At 36.3% G+C, this 21,500-nt stretch overlaps 2 long non-coding RNA genes across 2 annotated transcripts; both read right to left on the bottom strand.

Annotated features, from left to right (window-relative positions):
* Positions 1 to 972: 972 nt before the first annotated feature.
* On the bottom strand, positions 973 to 4,902 carry LOC129882674 (uncharacterized). The gene is made up of 2 exons (XR_008765817.1): positions 4,509 to 4,902; positions 973 to 1,295 (listed from the first exon to the last, which is right to left on the bottom strand). It is a non-coding gene; the product is annotated as an uncharacterized LOC129882674 (long non-coding RNA).
* A 13,649-nt stretch (positions 4,903 to 18,551) lies between these two features.
* LOC129881678 (uncharacterized) lies at positions 18,552 to 21,048 on the bottom strand. Its single transcript, XR_008765672.1, has 3 exons — positions 21,018 to 21,048; positions 20,478 to 20,554; positions 18,552 to 18,927 (listed from the first exon to the last, which is right to left on the bottom strand). It is a non-coding gene; the product is annotated as an uncharacterized LOC129881678 (long non-coding RNA).
* Positions 21,049 to 21,500: the final 452 nt, after the last annotated feature.

The following is a 21,500-nucleotide window of genomic DNA, read 5'->3' on the forward strand; positions in this document are numbered from 1 at the left end:
GCAGTGGGAAAGTCACAAACTCTACTCCATATTGATATACTATGCCCTGCTTGTGTATTCTCTCATACCAATCAAGAATAAACTCATAGGCATCCCGATGAGTAAACTCACACCATGGAAAATTGGAGGTTTGAGATTGAGAAACTTGGTGAGCATGTCATGCTCAATACCAGTCATCATAGGACCCATAAGTAGCTTGAAGAATGCATATGTGCCAACTACTTCATCTGTTGGCTGAACTGCAGCAGCAAACGAATAGTCAATAGGAGTTAGTGCTACAAGCATGGTGGGGATGACATCAGTGCCAGCTAGCCCACTCAAGAATGCCATAATTTGTTGGGCCAAGATTGATTCTAGAAGTGGAATACCAGCAGCCTCAGTTTCAGTATGCTCCTCTAGTTCTGCCTGCTTTCGTTCCTCTCCAGCTTCTGCCTCCTCCTCAAACTCATTCTGGGGAGCCATAGGGGCGCCACCGGCCAACACCTCCTCTATAGGTACCTCTACTCTGGCAGGTGCTACCCTACCTCTACCCCTGCCTTACCTACCTCTCCTGCCTCTCCCTCTACCACGCCCTGGAATGGCTAGCTCTTCTTCAGGCTCAACTGTAGCTACTGGCCTGATACCATTGTAACATGTGTTAATCATCTACGGACAAGAGAGTGAAAAAGATTACATACTAATTTGGATCACCAGATACTAATTAAAATCAAGTTATAGCACGAAGGAAGGAAGATATCGAAATGTTTCCTAAAATCCTGTAGCCTCTCGAAGAAAAGTGCATATGTCTCTGCACCTTTCCTAAGACACTACCAGACTCATTTTGGTACGACAAGATCAATGAACCTAGGTTTTGATACGAACTTTGTCACAACCTCGAACCTCCGTAACTGACACCCACTCTAACTCTCCAATGGGAGAACCATTCCAACAGCCCAGAGAATAATAATTACAACGTATACACAAGCTTAAAGATGCGGAAGCGGGTTTAAATCAAAGATAAATGTTGAGTTCCCATAAACTCAGAAACCAACTAGTTATCAACCCAAATTATACGAAAGTAAACATACCCTAGGAACTGAAAATCATCAGTACCAAAACTCTAACAATGTCCGAAAAGGGAAGGAAAACACTCCCACAAGAAAACCTAATAATAAAACAGTGACTAAAGTCTTAGTGCTGGAAAAGGGACTAGATCATGGAAGACTTCATGGCATCTTGAAACAAACAGCTCACCCTTGAACTCGAACAAGCTTAGTCTTCTAACCGAGGTCTCTTCGCAGTTAGTTGAATATGCCCTATACTCAACCAAAAAGTAGAGCAAGAGTAGTATCAATATAAAAAAACAATGTTGTACTGGTAGGATCACGTGGTTAGCCAGTAAGTGAATCATAGACAAGTAAATTCAACACAATAGGCATATACATACACAGAATAAGTCAACAACATCTCAATATCATAACTCAATGTCTTCCACACACTACAATTCACACAAGGGTCCTCTCAAGGGATCTACAAACAATCAACTTTTTGTCGAAACTTGACATTCGATCCAAGTATGTGTTGGAACGTGATACTCGATCCAAGTATGTGTCGGAACATGACACCCAATACAAGTATGTATCAGAATGTGACACCCGATTAAAATATATGTCGGAAGGTGACACCCAATCTAAATTATGTATCGTAATGTGACACCCGATCCCAAGATATCACAATCACAAGAACATTCAATATTTATAATATTTATACCACCAAGAACAGGTTCATCACAATAACAGGCCAACAAGTGATTAATTCCAAAATAAACTTGGATGTTTCCCTATTCATATACATGCATGCATATAATGAAGCAATTTAACAAGTATATGAAACACATACGAGAAACTACACCCTCACCTACCTCAAATTCAAGCATTCACAACCTTACGATGCAAGAGCTTTCCCTTTTCGAATTTGTTCTTCTCATTTTTGGTTAAAAAATATTAAATACATATCAAGGATTAATACAATAGTCTAACTATTAGAAAATATAACACAATTTAACTCCTTAAGACAAACCCGTGATCCTAATCTTACCCTAAGGTTATTGTCCACCATAGATTTTTAGTTCAAACCCTCCCCTAATGATTATCACCATACTTCTAGTTTCTAGGAATAAAAACATGAATCTAGAGAGTAAAAACCTTACCTTACGAGTGGAAATTCATGGAAAATCAATGTAAATCACCCTGGTCTTTTTCACGACTTAAGTCACGACTGTCCCGCTCTGGCGGGACAGATTCCGCTCTAGCAGGACAGATCCTGCTCTAGCAGCCCTTCTCTAGCGAGAATAATCTCGCTCTAGCAGGATATGCGGAAACATTGAGCTCAGAGTTTGTGATCCAAGCCCCAATTTCTCCACACTCTTTCCAAAGATGCATTAAAATTATACCATTCATGCCAAATTCAATTTTCCGAAGTCGTAAATGCTCCATATCATCTTGGCTATCAGCCTGTCCAATCAAATTATAGATTTGATCCCCCATCATTCACATGATTACCTAGGGCTAGGCATAAAATACCGAAAATCGAATTACCGAACCGAACCGGCTATTTCGATATTTCGATATTCGGTATTCGGTACTTCGGTTCGGTATTCGGTACCAAAATTTAATATTTCGATATTTCGGGTTCGGGTTCGGTATTTATAATTTTCCCATTCGGTATTCGGTAAATACCGAATACCGAAATTATTTCTATTGGGCCTCCTAAAAATGTCTTTTAAACATAAAGGGCTATAGGCCCATTCCTACAATTTAACTAATGAAGTCCACTACTCCAGCCCAATTGTCCCTAACAGGCTAACACATTACACACTAACACTTAACCTAATCACCCCTATACTTCAGACTTCACAACTTCAGTCTTCACTCTTTAGATTGAGTCCACCGCTTTAGTCTTCACGTCGCCTTCAGCCCTTCAAAATAAATAAATAATAATAATAATAATAATAATAATAATAACAACAACAACAACAACAACAACAACAACAACAACAACAACTCAAAAATAAAATCCGCCTTATAAATATGAAAGTCCTTAGAAATCGACGATAATTTCTTCATCGGCCATTTTAACTTACAATCAATTATGTCATTTAATGAATAAATCCAAAAGGACACAATTACAGTAATCCAAATTAATCAAAGTACTACTTCTTAGAATCAAAGAAATAATAACAATGTGTAATAAAAAATATAAAATAGTAAAGCAATAATAAACAAACATTATAAAACAACACAAGGAGTCACTGCAAAACAAATCAATGAAAATCAAAACAAAAGTAATAAACAATGAAAAAATAAACTAACATAGTAGTTGTAATAATAAGAGCAAAACAACAGTAATTAGTTGATAGCACAAAATAATAAAATAATAAAGGATAAATTGTTGGAGCTTCCTAGAATGCTTCTGAACAAAACAAAAGATTTTGATAAAATAATAACCCAATCAAACAACTTTAAAATAGCAAATTAGCCAAAGAGAGCAACTCAAAATATAATCAATTCAACATTAACAAAAAAAAAATATTTTAACCATGAGAAAAATATAACAATTACATCAATATAACAAAAAGTACTTAACTAATGGAGAAAATAAAACCAATAGTAACATCAATAAAAATGTAGAAAATAAAATAAATAAATAATAAATAAGTTAGCCGAAATAGAGGAATGAATCATATTGTTAACTAATCATTAAACCAATATTATTCTCAAATAAAATAAAGTAATGGAAAATAATGAAAATAATGGTCAAAGTAAAAAAAAAATAATGAATTCCACTCAACAATCATAAATAGTGTAATGTAAAATATAAATTTAAAATAAAATTTCTGTCTTTTAAATTGGGAAGACCTCAAAAACTGACGGAGAGATTTTTTATTGACCAATTAAATTAAAAATCATGTGAAACTAACAAGGGTAATGTAAACTAAAGGCAACACCCAAAGTGATAATAGCATAACAGAAGGATAATAAATACTAAATAAAGACAACTTAACTAATGGAAATTGAAATTCTTAAAAATTATATGAAAACCACAAGCAACAAGCCGTCATATATGAGTAAGAATAATATGGATAAGTGAAGCAAATAATTATAATAATAACAACAATGTACTGCCAATGTCTTATCTCCTATTGTAATAATATAATAAATAAAAAATGGCAAAGTTATCAAATTCACTATAAACAAAAATATAAATAATGAAACAGTTATGGGGGAAGCAAAATATTACTAGTGAAGGCCTGTAATAGTTTGTAAACGAAAACAACTAAAATAAGGAAGCAAAATAACACAACACACTCAATAAAATATCAAACAAATATGGTCCAAACAAGATAATGAGCCAAGTTTAATGAATAGTAAGTGGAGATCATGAAAACAGAAATAAGAGTGGCCGAAGTTTGAACTTCTCCAGCCAGATCTGAAAAGAAAAACGAAGGAAAAGAGGGATTATTTATTTACCAAAGCTGAAGGGATATCAATGGTGTTTGCTCGTGGTTGGAGCTTGGAGTTTCTCCATAGAAGCCTTGTTTTTTTGCCTGAGTTTGCCAAGTTCGAGCTGCTGCCGTTGTTTCATCATTATCTCCTCCAACGGTGAGAAGCAATGAACGAGTGGTGGGGGTCTAGCTGAAGTAGCCATTGAAGAGCAGAGAAACAAGCTTGTTGATGACTGAATGAGAGGGAAGAGCTATCTTGGGTATTTTTCAGTGAGAGAAAATTAAAGAAATTTATGAGTGAGTTGAGCTGTGGACCCCTCTGTTTGGATGGTTGGTGAGTTTTTGATGGAAGATTCAAATGGGTGACTTTTCTTGAGGAAGAATAGGAAGCAGAGAGAGAGTTAGAAAAAATGGGGAAAGGGAGGGGGCCCACAAAGAAAAAAATAGGAATATGATTGAATAATTGAATCTTGTGTTCGACAAATCGAAGTAGTTAATTTTAAGCACGGTAGGTCAAAATTGGGTGTCAACATTCTATGGTCCGAAGAAAACTCTACGATCCATAAAAGGACCCGTAGACAACCAAAAGTCAGTTTTAATAAAGGGTATTCCAATCTTTTCCCACTTTTACCAAACTTAAACCAAGACATTTTGGGACTAAAATTTGTCCCTTATTAGTACACAATAGGGTTTTTCTCTCATTAACACCTAGAAGCTTTTGAGAGCAAGAATTGGAGAGAAGGAGAAGAGCTAGGGTTCAAGAGTTACAAGCAAGATGAATTTCGCTTAGATAATCTTCATTCCAGACTTGTAAGGCTATCATAATGTTGGACTAAGTTCTTCCTCGTGACCTACATCTTTATATGTCAAGTTGAGTTTCGAGTTCGAGTACCATTTCCAAAAAAGTGAATTCTTGAGTTATCTTTATAGATTCTATTGAGTTCCTGTATATATAGTTAAATATACATTGATGGTATTCATAAGTTGAATTCTTGAGATGAGTGTAGATGTTTACGTTCACATGAACCCTAATTGACTTTTTTTATTAGTTATTTCATGCAATATTTTGAGTTAAAGAATGATTATTTTAATCATTTAATTGTGAAAGAGTTTGAGCATGAGTTGAGTTAAGAAGTCTCTTAATTATTATTTTGACCATGAGTTGAGTTAAGAAGTCTCTTTATTATTATTTTGAGCATGAGTATTAATACATTTAAACATCTTATTTCAAGATTGAGTTGAGAAGTTACATCATGCTTGAAAATGCATTCATTAGGTTGAGATTATTTCTATTTTAAAGAGATTAGATGAGTTGAGAACAATTGAGTTTTGAGCTAAGACCAAAAGAGACTAAATGAGATAATTGAGCAAATACACTCACTTGAGACATGAGCATAGTAAATATATTTTTGGCAGTAGTATTGATAACCAATTTGGGTAAGAGTATAGAACAACTCGAACCCCATAATCTACGTAGCCAGTGTAGGATAGGATCATTCTATTTATTCGGACGACTCCTCATAGTCCCAAAAGAGGACTTTTATTGAATCCATAGATGAGTTTGTGTCCCTTACCTTGGAAAGGTATTGGATAGCGGTGGAAACGACATTTCATTGTATCATAACGTAGCTCATAAGTGATGGTTGTCGGTTAAAGAAACTCCCCAGGAGTAAAATATTATATTTTTATATACTGAGTTACATTTATTATTTCATATCTTTTAAAGCATTGTTTATTTCATATATTGCATGCTTTATTGATTTGAGTTGAGTATCTTGAGTTGAGTATCATGATTTGAGTATCTTGAGTTGAGTATCATGTGATGAGTATCTCAAGTTGAGCATCTTGAGATTAGTATATATTGAGTAAGTTTATTTTAAGCTATTTTACATATCGTACATTCCATGTAATGACGTCATTTAATGATTCATCATTTTATGAAGCAAACATAGGTGATAAATATTCTCAACATGCGCACTGTTGAATGTACATCTTTCTACTTAGCTTTAGTGAGGCTTCCTTGCATTTAGAGACGCTTTTGGGTCTATACTTTTTAGTCTTTACTTATCATTTTAAGGTAGCCATGAGCCTGTCATGGTGCCAATTTCAGAGTCAGTTTTAAGCTTCATAGGCTAGTCAGGAAAGGTGATCATTTCTTGTTCTTAGCAGCTATGGCTATTCATTTGAGTATTCAGAGTTGGATTGCGGGCAACTGTAGACTCGCGGTGTGACACTTGAACCGCAAGAACCTGATGTTATTCTGGGGTCTGAGTCCCCACTCTAGTCTGAGAATCCTCCGGTGTGCCTGTTGCACCACCACCCTATATGAACCCCTAAAGCACACCTAAGACCCTCAATAAGGTGTCCTGAGGTAACGGTCCAGCAGCAAACACAAGAGAAACCCGGTTCTCTCTAGCATCATTCTATGGCTCGGGAGAGGCACCTCTACTACAATCTCTCACTGGTGCCACTCCAAGGGCACGATCTCTGCTCCTCGCATGACCTTTACCTCTACCCTTACCCCTATCTAGAGTCTCAACAATATGCTCGGGGACTTCCTCCCCTCCTCTGCCAGTAGTAGTACCTCGTGTCCTAGAAAAAAGTACATGCAATAACTCAGCACTAGCAAAAGTAACCACGCACGATAAGAATTGAAAGAACAAAAGGGGATTTTCGTAACAATCTTCATAGCCTCTCGAAGATAAGAAACGGATGTCTCCGCATTGACCCTCAAGACTCTACTAGACTTGGCTTGTACACACGTGAGACCTATGAATCAAAGGCTCTGATCCATTTTGTCACAACCCTAAACATAGGTGTGATGGCACTTGCCTTATTCCACCAAGACAAGTCAGCCTGAAACTCGATTAAACAGGTAATGTGGAAATAAAGAGGAATTAAAGAGGAAATAAAGTCTTAATCTATAATACATTAAAAGTATGAACTCCAAAACTTAAAAAGTTAAATTACTATAATACCCTTTTAACTTATTTAAATATTTAATTCAATTAAAAATTAAAAAACATCTACGAAAAGATGCAACTTTTGAAAAAAAAACCTTCCCTGCAACTTATTCAGCGGAAGAGTTACATTGGTTGAACAACACCAAATGAACCATCACAAACATTTGATAAACCAAATGGACATATATAATTCCACATAAAGCACTCACTCACACAGTTACTACATTCCAACAATTCGGTGGGTTTCTCATCACATGCGGCCAAATTACTGCATTGCTAAGGAACAGTGTGCACTCTCTTTTCCAATTACTCATGTTATATCATTTAATTATGTTTAATGTTTACAATAACTATGTAATATTTTAAGTATTTCAAGAACATCTCATCTTATTATTAATTTTGTTCTTAGAATATCATATTTATTTGAATGAATGTAATCCTTCTGACTATTTACATAACTAAAGGTTTCTATTATATATTTTCAATCATTGTTTTCTTTTTAAAATGTCTTAATTATTGTTGCATGTCTTTTTTACTTTGACTTTTCATTTTGGGTGGTACAATTTTTTTTTAAATGAATCTTTGAAAAAGAGATAAAGAAGAAATCATTTAAAATTCTGAAACCATCTCTTAGAATACAAAGTTGAGACATTTTCCATTTTGGATATTGGTAGAGGTATGATCATGTTTACCTCATTATTATGATTTTTGACCCAAAAAAAAATAACATACACAAATATTTGGATGCACTTTTTATGATATGACATACTATAAAAAGTAAAAACATACGAAAACGATAATAATATACCCGTTACCTAATATAATTTCACAAATGAAATCGCAAGAGAGTGGTGTGTACGTAATTTTATCCAAATTTTTTTAAAAATACACACACTTCTAAATAATCTATGTATCATACTCACAATAAATCAAATAAAAACACAAATAAAGCATAATTCTCTAATATACAACTACATTAAATTGTAGTATGCTCTCCAACTAACCTTGTTATGTGAAATTTGCACTTTGGTTGATTGACTTTAAAAAGAATCGTGAAATTTCGTATAAATTTATGATGAATTTCAATGAATTTGTGTTCATTGGTTATGTTACACTGAATTCTGACGTAGAAAAAAATTACTCCACATGAAGTTATTTTGGTAACTATATAGAGATTATTAATATAACTTAATCTACACATGTAATGCACATGATGCAAGACTAGTATAACAAAATATGCGAATAACTTAATCAAAATCTGGTTGTCATGCGTACAAGCATCTAAGTATTACATTTAGAATAGAAACAATCTGATTGTCCCGCGTACTACAAGCCTCTAAGTATTACATTTAGAATAGAAGCAATCTGATTGTCCCGCGTACTACAAGCCTCTAAGTATTACATTTAAAATAGAAACAAATAGAAGTCTCAATGTCTTTGCTTCTAAAGAGATCAAAAACATAAAGAAGGAGTAAGAGGTGTCCGCTACGGTGACAAGCAACTACCTCTCCAACTCTCCAACTGAAGCCTCGGACGTAGAAGAGTAGAAGAAGGAATCACGAATATCTAGGCTCAAAATCTACGCAAGTGTAGAAGCAAAGAGAGAGTATCAAACAACATGGTACTCGACAAGCAAACATCAACTCTAGGCTAAGATATATCGAACACAAGTATCCATCACACACCATCCGAACCACCTTAAACTACAACCTACATAAGAAACAACCCAGTCTAACAGCCCTCACTACATATTGAAAATACACGAATAGAACATCACAATATACACTTCAACACACACACACACATAATAGTATTTAAGCATAATTATAGTTCTTCCTTAGTCAACAATCATAATTCATATCGTATGTCACAAATACTCAAAAATACAAAGATAAGTTCAATGCAACATAGTGCAATATCAAATAGAGTGATGCATGTTTGTCCTAATGATACACGCCTGCTGAATCATCAGTTTGGGACCTAGAGGGACTACTTATCAGTCCATGCATCTACCACGACGTATGTCACGATCCCAATATTTTCCCAATGTATGTCAACGTGTATCAACCATATGTCAACGTGTATCAACCATGGCGCATGGTGCAACCCCTTTTTCCTCTCAAAAATCAATGTCACGCCCCGGGAGGGTACCCTAGGCGTGGCCGGCACTCGAAAGCCATTTCTGGCTTTCAAGCGAACCACCTGGTCCAGTCATACTTTCATTCATTCACATTCTATCAGCGGAAGACTCAATCATAGGAATACTATCCATAATATAGGGCCAAAGGCCAAAAACTATCAAATCAATAATCAGCTAAAATAAAATTAGTCACACGAACGACTCATCATTCCCACACTCTAGTCTATAAAGCCTCTATCAATAATCCAGGAGGTCCCAATGACAAGTCCATGGCTACCAATAACAAAAAAAAGGAAACAAAACAAGGCTATAAATATAATCTCAGTATCTTCCGGAAACTGGGAGAACTCACCAACTGACTGGAAGTAAGGGGATCTTCAACAGTGCGCCGGTTGATGATCTTGAGTACCTGGCAAATGGCGTCAGTACATGGAATGTACGAATATGTAAAATGGCCGCATAAAACAATAATCAGAAAGAATCAAACCAACTCGGAATCTCAACTCATAAAGAAGAACAGCTCAATCAAGTGTCCTAAATCTAAACAAGAATATGGTTTAGACGGGACCATTCACATACAACTCAACTCAATCCAACTCAGAGTACTATCAAGACCTATATGGGAATTTCTCTTATCCGACAACCATCACTTATGAGCTCGTGACAGTACAACAAACCGACATTGTAGCCGCGCCCGTTCATACTTTGCCAAGGTATGAATGAATCAACCAATCATGGATCCAATCCAACCAAGTCCTATAATGTCAGGATAATAATTTTGGGGAAGCATCCGACTTTAACGGTTCAATCCCCTCCTACGTTTGGCGACGTAGTTATTGGATTCGAGTTATTACTTACTCTTACCCAATTCGGCTCGATACTCCTCCCAAGACTCAATGCTCATAAAACTCCATCCAATCAACTCAATCAAATCATATTGACAAGTCTCATTTACAACCTTGTCAACTCATCAACTCTATCACAATCAAACCTCTCCCAATCATATCTTTCAAGAGTAGATTAAATATGCATTTAACAACATACAAACCTATCCAATCATTCCTCTATTTATTTAACAAATCTTTTGGGACTCAACACAACTCAAAGGTTTTAAATCAACAATTCAAGATAAGCAACATCCTTAAAAAAAATAACATTCTTTATCATGATCAACATAGTTAAGAAATTAACAATATATGATCGACCTCTCATCTCAATCAACTCATACCAACATGTAGCACATCACTTTCTTGACTCCACAACATCAACATAATAGAAATTAGGGTAATAGATGAAAAAGACTTATTTGGACCTAACTTTATCAATAAACTTCATTCTTATGAACAATCAATCTCAAAGAAGATGTAGGGCACATGGGTGGACTCAACCCATGCTTTGAATAGCCTTACATACCTTAGTGAAGCCTTGAAGAAAACCTTGATGTTGGGTCTTCAATGGAAAGCTTGAATCTTTGAAGCTCTTGAAGCAATCCTTGTTGGAAATGGAGAAGAAGAGGAAGAGAGGGAAATTTCTAGGGCTTTTAGAGAGATAGAGGGACTGAAATAATGATCCAAAAACGTTCAAGGCTTGTGTATATATAATTTGAGAAAATACTCAAATTGCCCTTTTTCCAAAAATCTGGAAAACAGGCTAAAACGCTCCTGGTGCGATAGTGGCGCGTCGCGCCACTGCGGCGCCAAGTCAAATTTAGGCTTAAAACCTGCACATCTGATAGTGGCGCGCCGCGCCAGGGACCAAATTACTAAGACTTATTCCTGGCGCGATAGTGGTGCGTCGCGCCCTTACAATGCCAAGCCTATATTTTTTGGGTTCTGGAAAGTAGGCTTAAAAACCCTGCACATCTCCTAATGGCGCGCCACTCCAGGGACCAAACTACTGAGGCTTGTTCCTGGCGCGATAGTGGCGCTTCGCGCCACTGCGGTGCCAAGCCCAGGTTTCCAGCAGTTGCCACCAAGGCCTGAAATTCCTGCAGTACTAGTCCGTCTTAGGATAGTTATAACTTTTGGCTCCGAAGTCCAAAAATTACAATCTTGGCGACGTTGGAAAAAGGATCAAAGACCCTTAATTTAATAGGTCATGGGCCACCCAGATTGTCATATTTCAAAAGATATGGTCTTTAGAAGTCGACCCCTTATACGAACTCATTCTAAAACTTAGCCAAGACAAATTCTTTGGGCTTAGCTTGGTTCTAGGGACCCTTTATGACCCCACATCACCTCTAACGCTCTTCAATTCCTTGGGAACTCATCCTAACTCATGCATACACTTCACAATAGTCGGGTTCGATCCTACAGGTATACGAAGAAGGGTTCGAATCCTAATGAAGAATTTTGGGGGGTGTTACAATCAACCACAGTGAATGGCACATCTTCTTTTTCCTCTCATCCTCCCCAATCATCATTCCAACATTGTCACAACATCAATGCAAATAAATATGTACAAATATTCAATGAGAGGAATAGCACTTTCACAACCACAAAACAATAAAAAAGTTTCATCATTACATCATGTTTAAGTCAATCAATCATTCGAATCATTCCAAGCAACCTTACATCACATAATCAACAAAATTCCTCTTTTATCCTGGTTTCATCCTCATTATAGTTCATTCAATAAATATTAAGGCATGACGTATGAATACCTTCACCCAATCCCATTACTCCCAAATACAAAATGGTATACAATGTTCCATACACTTAACAAAAGATTAAAAGGTTCACTTGCCTCAATTCTAGCACACAATCACTCCAGAATTTGGATCTTTCCTCTTTGCTGGGTCTCTAAATCTACAAAGTCTATTCAAATATGAATTCACATTAAGAATACGAGTAAAAGGACACCCAAATCATTATTTTTGGAAAAATTAAGTAAAATCGACCTAAAATTTAATCCGAAAATGAAGGGTAAATTTGGAAATTAATACATCAATGCATTACTCAAAACATTTGGAAACTAATGATGAAAACCATTTTGAAACGGAGTTGAAATCAGTTCAAAAATCCCAAATTTACGAAGTTCTTTGTTCTTGAGAAAACCCCCAATTTTTGAAGTGAAAATCAATGATTAAATGTGAAAATCATCAAGTAATTAGTGGGAAATGAAGATGGGGAGTTAAAAATCATTATCAAATCGAAGAATCTTAAAATATTTACCTTAGAATCGTCCCTACTGATATCTCAATGGTCAAAAATGGTGAAATGGGGTTGAAACTCTAAAATTTGGGAGAAGACCCTGCTCAGGTATCGCGATCGCGATGGCCACTAAAGAGACCACCTGATTGCTTTCGCGATCCTCGTGAAGACTATCCCATCGCTTTTGAGATCGTGTCTTCGCTAATCAAAGTTTGCGAAAGGGACTGACCTAACGCGATCGCGATGCCTGCAGAAAGGAAAAATCAGCAAACATCAACGTTCCGAATGGACTCTTGAAATTCGTTCAAAATCCCATCACACAAACATATATGCCACCCCACAAAATTAGATGTTCCGGACTCAATGAAACCATCGGAGCACGGATTCAAGATTTTCTTGACCCGAACTAGTTTAGTCGTAACTAAACTGACTCAAGACTCAAAAATTCCAAATCAAGTCCGGGACCTCTGAAAAATCAACCAAGACATATCCTAGGCCTAAAATCATCCCCCGAATCCAACGAAATCGTCAGAAATCCATTCCAAGCATTCGAACTCTGAATGTTGACCAAAGTCAACTCTTGGTCTAAAATTCCACAAACTTCCAACTTAGGACCTCAAATCTCTGAAATAACTCCAAATCTGAAATCGACCACTCTCCTAGAACAAATATTCCGCATTTCAAAACTGATGGAATTTCATTTCGAGACTCGTAGCTCTGGTTGGTACCAAAAATCACTTTTAAACTACTTAAGCCTTTAGAAATTCAAAAATCACAACTTTTCAAAGAATTCCCAAAACTTTCATAAACTGATCAAATACAACTCGGAGCAACTATAGAGAAATTTTCCAAAAATTTCCAAACCTTCAAGGCCATTACATGTGAGTTATGGATAGTTACTCCTTGTAAATTGGCATGTGAAGAGTCTTTGTTGTAAATGTTCATCTATTAATAAAAAAATTATTTATATTAAATTAAGTAATTTACTTCTATAATAAAACAATTTATTTAAATAAGAAAAAAGGCCAAAAAGGGAGAAAAAAATTAATGCAAATAAGGATCTTATGGAGGTGTCACATCACTTTGTCTATGTTTCTTCTTTTTTATACACTAGTATTAGGCACGTACATTGCACGTGTATGCGATGCTAATTACTGCAAACTTCTTAAAACGTTAAAAATAAATTAGAATGCGTGTGATGAATTGCAGAAAAATTGAAAGGGAAGGATGCATGCTCAAATTGATGAATAGTACAATCGGTACTTATTATTGTTGCAAAGTACAATCACACCAGAAGTTAAGATCAAATGAAGTTGAAATGATCCCCTCCATTTTCCAGAGAAACAGAAAATTTTCTTTTATCATTGTATTCTATTACGTCAGTCACTAATAGTATATATAGTCGGTAGTTGTACTTGTACACACAACCAACAAATTGTATAACGTTTCATATACAGTTTTTTTAATATATCATATATTTGATTTATATGGTATTTCAGCAAAACAGATATAGTTCTATTGTGAATATGAGCACATCACTTGAGATTACAAATACTTCATGTATTAATGCTTGTGACATGTCTTTAAGAAATTGTAAAATCCGTTACAGCGGCATGGTGCATACATATCAAGAAGTTGTCGAATGAAAGTAGTATTTTGTTGTTGTACGGAAATCCAAACATATATCTTCATTAGAATGACTAGTAGATCATTGTCAATTTCATGATGTATACCTGCCAAAAAAAAAGTACAAGCTATTTGTTATAGAGATACTTAATAACTATCGACATAAGAAATTAATTTGATATTTGTAAATCAATAATAACTTGGAGTGTTCTAGAATTTTATAGCATCTAATAAAGGATACGAGGAAAAATTTAAGTGATGAAAAAAAAAAAGATAACCTAATGAAAATTAAAAGCCGCGGGATAAGAGGCTGTGGATAACGTTAGAAATAATTAGTAAGTTGATATTTAATCTGTAAATATATTTGTTCAAACGTTAAATTTTTATTTTGAATTTTTGAAGATAGAGAGATACTATAAGCAATTGTGATACTTTCTCTGTCAAAGAGTATAAATATCGTATTAGTTTTCTAAAAGTAAGTATAAAGTGAGGAAGTTTTACCGATTATGTGGAAGCAGTAAGCAAGAAATCTGTTAAAAGTTTTAATACACTAATTAAACATAAATTGACAATGAGCTAACAGATAATAAATGTAATTTCTAATCAAACAATATTTACGTAATTGATAGGAATTACATTTTGACAGATATGTATGGAAGTATCATTACAACAAAAATATTTCCAAGACAAAAGTCGCAGTTAGAAAATTGATCAGGTAAAGGCTAAAGGTGATAAGAAAATAAAAAACAAAATATGTGGAGAAATCACGTGAACATCCAATGAACTACAAGAAGGAAACAAAAGTAGAAGAAAATAAAGCAACGACATAATAACAGTAAAATAATAGCAGTGACATATACATACCTGATAAAAGTGTATTTGAGGCCAAAAGAAAACAAATAGAATAATGAAAATAAGACATCTTATTGTGGATCTTTATAGAGAGCAGTAAAAAAAGTAATAGGTTGAGAGGAAAAGTTAATAGCTGAGGAGAAAAAAAAACTTAAACTAACGCACATTTCCTTTGTGCTAAAAAACCATTCAAAATTCTCATGTGGTATAAAAAGAATACACCCTATGTTATAAAGACATTTGAGTAGTAGTAATTTAGAAAGTAAAGAGGTAACGTTGTGATTCTTGTAAAGCCTATTATAAAAGGTAGGGAAAAAGGATAAATATACCCAACAAACTATCGAAAATGATACTAATATATCCTCCGTTATACTTTTGATACTTCCATGCCTTGCCGTTCAAAAACTGATACTAATATACCCTCCTTTTTAACGGATAGACAAGTGAGAACACGTGTCCTCATCTTGTCCAGTAACCCGTTTCAAATTTAAGAAAAATCCACACCTAAATTTTAAATCCGTTTTTAAAAAAACCCACCAAAAATATGCCCAAATCCGTTTCAGTCTCATATTCCCCAAAAAACCTTTAATTATTTTCAACTGCTAAACCCGTCACTTTCTAATCCCTTCGCCGGCGATTTTGTCGAAAAATCCAACACCATTATTTCGAGTAGGTAATCCATGGCGGAAGTTGTTTCAAGGTTGGAGAATACTTATTCTTTAGGAAATCGAGCTTCAAATCTGATTTTTTAAAGGAAAATATTTGATTGAGCATGAAGAAGAGGATTAGAAGCTGCTACAATGCTCCTCAGCTTTCCACTTTCCTTTTCCTGTTTGTCTTTTTTTCTTTTTTCTTTTTTAATCTTTCTGTATGTATGTTCCTTTTGTTGGTTTTGATCTTTTTTGTTTGGTTGTGGACTTTGTCAACCCACCGATGGTGCCACAATTCCAGAACTAAATGTTGAAACAGAGAAGCATGATGAGAATACAATACAAATGCAAATAATGCTCCCACTGAACCTGATCCTCTCTCTCCAGTCACAAGTTAAAGTAGTCAGACAAACAACTGAAAGCACAAAAGCTCTCATCCCATGCAAAACCTGCTTACCCTCCTTGACATAGGAATTTAGATCAAATCCAAATTAAGAAAATGTGTGCCTTTCATCATATCTTTCACTGATAGAATCAAAGAATATTAAAGAAGCATTACTAGATGCGGATTGGATCATTGTTATGCAAGAGGAGTTGAATCATTTTGAGCGAAGCAACATATAGACCCTGGTCCCAAGACCTCAAAATAGAGTTATGATAGAAACCTAATGGGTATTTAGGAACAAGCTTAATGAGCAGAAACCATAACAAGAAACAAAGCCAAGCTTGTGGTTCAAGGGTACAACTGGGAGGAAGGAATTAATTATGATGAAACATTTACACCAGTGGCTCGAATAGAAGCTATTAGAATGTTGATCACCTTTGAAGCACATATGGAGTAATGGAGTTCAAACTCTAGCAAATGGATGTCTAGAGTGCCTTCCTGAATGGATACTTGCAAGAGGAAGTATATGTTCACCAGCCACTAAGTTTTGAAAGTTTTAAATACCCTGACCACGTGAAATAAATTGACAAAGCTCTATATGGTCTTAAAATCGCACCACAGGCATGGTACAATCGGTTGTCCACCTTTTTTCTCACACATGGATATATGAGAGGAAAAATTGACATACAGTATTTCTTAGAAAAAGGAGTTCCAACATCCTGACCGTGCAAGTTTATGTCAACAACATCATCTTCTGAGAAATAAATGAAAACATAGATGTCGAGCTTGCCCAGCTTATGAACAGTGAATTTGAGATAAATATGATGGGAGAGCTCAATTTCTTTCTTGGGCATTAGATTAAGCAGTTATCATTACGAACATCAATTCATCAATATAAATACATCAAGGAACTACTAAATAAGTTTGGCATGCACGACGCTAAAGTGAATGATACGCCCATTGCCACCACTACCAAACTTGATAAAGATGAAACTGGTACTCCACTCAGCGACACAAAGTATAGAGGAATAATTGGATCCCTATTGTACCTCACAACAAACATGCTAGATATTGTGTTCAGTGTAGGACTTTGTGCACAACTTCAATCTTATCTAAATGAGTCTCAATTAAAGGCAGTGAAAAGAATTCTTCTCTATCTTAAAGGCACTCTGAACCTGGTTCTTTGGTACCTTATGGGTGATTCTTCTGACCTAGTTAGCTTTGTGGATGCAGACTACACAGGATATCTTATAGACATGAAAATTAATCTATAATGGCTCATTTTCTTGGACCTTGTCTAGTGTCATGGGCTACAAGAAAACAAAACTCCATGGACTTATCCACTTTTGAAGCTGAATACATTTCTGTCGCCTCGTGTTATGCACAACTTTTATGGATTAAACAATAGCTCTTGGATTTTGGCATCATCGTAGGCTTCATACCGATAAGATGTGATAATACAAGTGTTTTTAACATGGCAAAGAACCCATTCCACCAAAAGAGGACCAAGCACATGAATGTCTATCATCACTTCCTTCGAGACAATATAGAGAAGGGACTCATCATCATGAATATTTTTAGACTGAGGACCAAGTGGCTGACATCTTCACCAACGCACTAGAAAAAGAACAGTTTGAGAAACATTGGATGGCTCTTGGTCTCATTTACCAATAACATCAGGCTCGTTCTCTTTCTTAAAAAAATCAAAAATATTAGGAGTGATCTAGTATCATAGGCATGGTATGGAATAACTCACTTTTGTAATGAACTAGGTACACACTCACAATTGTAGGAATTCTGCTGCTTAGGTCTAATGATATTACCCTTAGTTTCCTATAACACGACATTGAAAGAATGATCATACATGAGAACCAGGTCCCCTACTAAAATGGTATGCACTCTTCCTCGTAGCTCTTACTCCTGCACTACATCATGACTACATGTTCTGTACTTTCAGTAGAGTAAAACCCAAGAACCTGGTTCATTCTCTATTGTTTCAAAAGTGGTATATCTTGTTGGTGGGAAATTAATATTTCTTCTATTTGTGATGTCTTCTAGCTAGACAATCTCAGGATTTTAACCATCGCCCTTCCCTCAAATCACTTTCCAGAATCTTATAATTACCCATCAAGTGACTCTGTTATCACCTATATACCCATCGTTGCTATCTATACCAACCTTAAACCCCTTCTATCTTGTTTTTCTTCTCACTCTCTCTCTCTAACATAATAAACCCTAAGCTTCCTTCTTGTCACGACCCACTTTTCATCAGGTCATGATGGCACCTACTATAACCCTCTAGTAGGTAAGCCAACCCGTCAACCCGGAACTTCAAGTAATGTGTTTGAAGGCAAAAACTATATAAGAGCATTGAATTATAAAAGTAAACAAAATGAATAAGCGGAAGTAAACCAAAACATGTTTTAAACAACTAAAGATCCCTCCCAGAACCTGGAAGTCACAAGTACAGAGCTGCTATAAAATAAAAGACGAGTACAAGTCTCGAAAGTGGACCGGACATATATATACAATAACTGGCTAGTCTCAAAAGGCAAAAGACGGGCCATCCATTTTGAAGGAGACAGAAGTGATCCAAAAACGCCAAGTTATCACCCTAGTCTCCGAATCTGACTGCAACAAGCTCGATCTATTCGTGACAGTAGCTGGTACTCGGTCCTGCATCACGAAAGTAGATGCAGAGTGTAGTATGAGTACCAAAACAACAGGTACCCAGTAGGCATCATAGGCCGACTGAGCAGAAAAGGTGAAAACAATATGAAAAAGAGGAATAAGCCTAAATAGGAATCAACATAAGCATCTAAAGTGAAAAGAGTACTATCTACGAGAGCTACAGCTAACTATACCCAACTGGGCCCCCATAAGCCCAGTCGGGACACTCGTACGCAAGTTAAATAAAAACCCGAATGAACCCCCATAAGTTCGCCGAGTACACAGAATAGCTATAACTACCAAGGCTAGGAACCAAGAATCTGTGATGTCAGGAACTGAAGTACTGTATCACTTCCAAAACCCAGAATCTCCAAGAGTCAATCGATCTAGGGGTGACTTAGGGGTCGAGGCCGGGACTGGGACCCAGATGCTCGCCCGAATATTCAAAGTGGCCAAGGCCGGGACTGGGTACCCGGATGCTTGCCATAATACATAAGTGCGGGACTGGGTACCCGGATGCTCGCCGTAATACATCGGTGCGGTCGAGGCCGGGACTGTGTACCCGGATGCTCGCCGTAATACATCGGTATGATCGAGGCCAGGACTGGATACCCGGATGCTCGTCATACTAGCAAGTCGGCGGAGGCCGGGACTGAGTACCCGGATGCTCCCCGATAATTCAGAACGGAGGCCGGGACTGGGTACCCGGATGCTCATAGATAATTTATCCCATGGTTTCGAATATATCCTTTCCAACTAATCAACAACAGTACCGAGAATTTCCTCCACAATGTGTCAACTAATATGCCGCCAAAACATGAACCGGAACCGAAGCCAAACGATCATGAATTCTAGTATTGCCAACGCATCTCAAAAGTTATAACTATACCGAGTTATGGGTGGGAGTGTTATTAAGAGCAAGGGTATCGCCTAGCTAAGGCCAACTACTAGGCACTAGCCCGCTACACCATTCTACAGGGATCTAAGTCCACCGGAGCGACGCCTGGCATATAAAGCAAGTTTACATCCTATACTAAGGCCAACATACTCCACAGTATCAACAACATGCTCATTCAACTCTCCTTATAATACTAACAAATAACGATAAAATACACATGCTTCTAAATACCTGAAAAACCTAATAACAAGCCTAAAGCATGATTTCTAACACCTATACTAAGGCCAACATATTCCACAGTATCAACAACATGCTCATTCAACTCTCCTTATAATACTAACAAATAACGATAAGATACACATGCTTCTAAATACCTGAAAAACCTGATAACAAGCCTAAAACATGATTTCTAACACCTATACTAAGGCCAACATACTCCACAGTATCAACAACATACTCATTCAACTCTCCTTATAATACTAACAAATAACGACAAGATACATCTGCTTCTAAATACCCGAAAAACCCGATAACAAGCCTAAAACATGATTTCTAACATCTGAGATATACAATTAAACTACCCAACCAAAATCCCAACTATTTCAACATGCTTTCACACATTCCAACTCAATCTAAAGAAAGGTAAACCGTAGCCTACCTGTAGGCCAAACACGCGGGCTCCAAATCACTGTGCTGGAGCTTTTCCCTTTCGAACGGCCTCGGAACGCTGCCAAGCTGTCAAAAATAGAACCACAACATCGATACAGTCGTTTCGACACTAATTTCATAATTTTTGGAAATGGACCAATTTTTGGGTCGAAAACGGGAATTGTGGGGCCCACATACGAAATTCCGGATTTGACCCCTAAAACAGGTTCTAAACGTCACCCCAAGCTCACAAATCAGATTTATAACACAATTTGGGGTGGAAAATTACGCAAGATGATCAAACAACCAAAACTCATAAATTCGGACTAAAGGACTAAAAATGGCAGCATCAAAATCAGTAAATTCTGGAAATACGAGACTCTTTCAACCCAAACAAATTGCACTATGATGATCCTTGCGAAAAACCCCACAATCTAGCCTCAAGAATCACTCAAAACGGAGTTATATTGACCAAGATACACTCTTTCAAAATTCAATAAAATTTCATTCCGAAAATCACTAAATCTGCAGCTAAAAATCAATTTATTACCTCGAACGACGTGCCAAAAACAGATTCTGAAACTTCTACGATGTTCTCCTTAAATTTCCACGCAAGATAGCCTCTGGAATCGCCCAAATCGGATTTATATTGGTCAAGAAATAACTTGTCAAAGTTCTTCAAAAATCCATTCCGGAAATGGACACTGCTGCAAATAATATCACGATTTTTACCTGAATCGAATGCTCCAAATTAGTTTTCAATCTCTCCAATGCGTTCTCCACGAAAAACCTCACAATTTTACCTTTTGAATCACCCAATTTGGAGCTCTAGAACTCAAGAAATGAGGGTTCAAAGTTGAGGAGAAAAATCTGAAAATCTGGTGCAAAAATCTGCACTATTGCACCAGATTTTTCTGGTTTTCTATTATTTAAAGTCTCCGAATGGACCCTCGGAATTCGTTCGGAATCCGATAAAAATAAACCAGATATGCTACCCTACTAAATTCGATATTTCGGACTCAATGGCGCATTC

The sequence above is a fragment of the Solanum dulcamara genome, chromosome 3, assembly GCF_947179165.1.
Source record: "Solanum dulcamara chromosome 3, daSolDulc1.2, whole genome shotgun sequence".
Taxonomy (NCBI): Eukaryota; Viridiplantae; Streptophyta; class Magnoliopsida; order Solanales; family Solanaceae; genus Solanum; species Solanum dulcamara.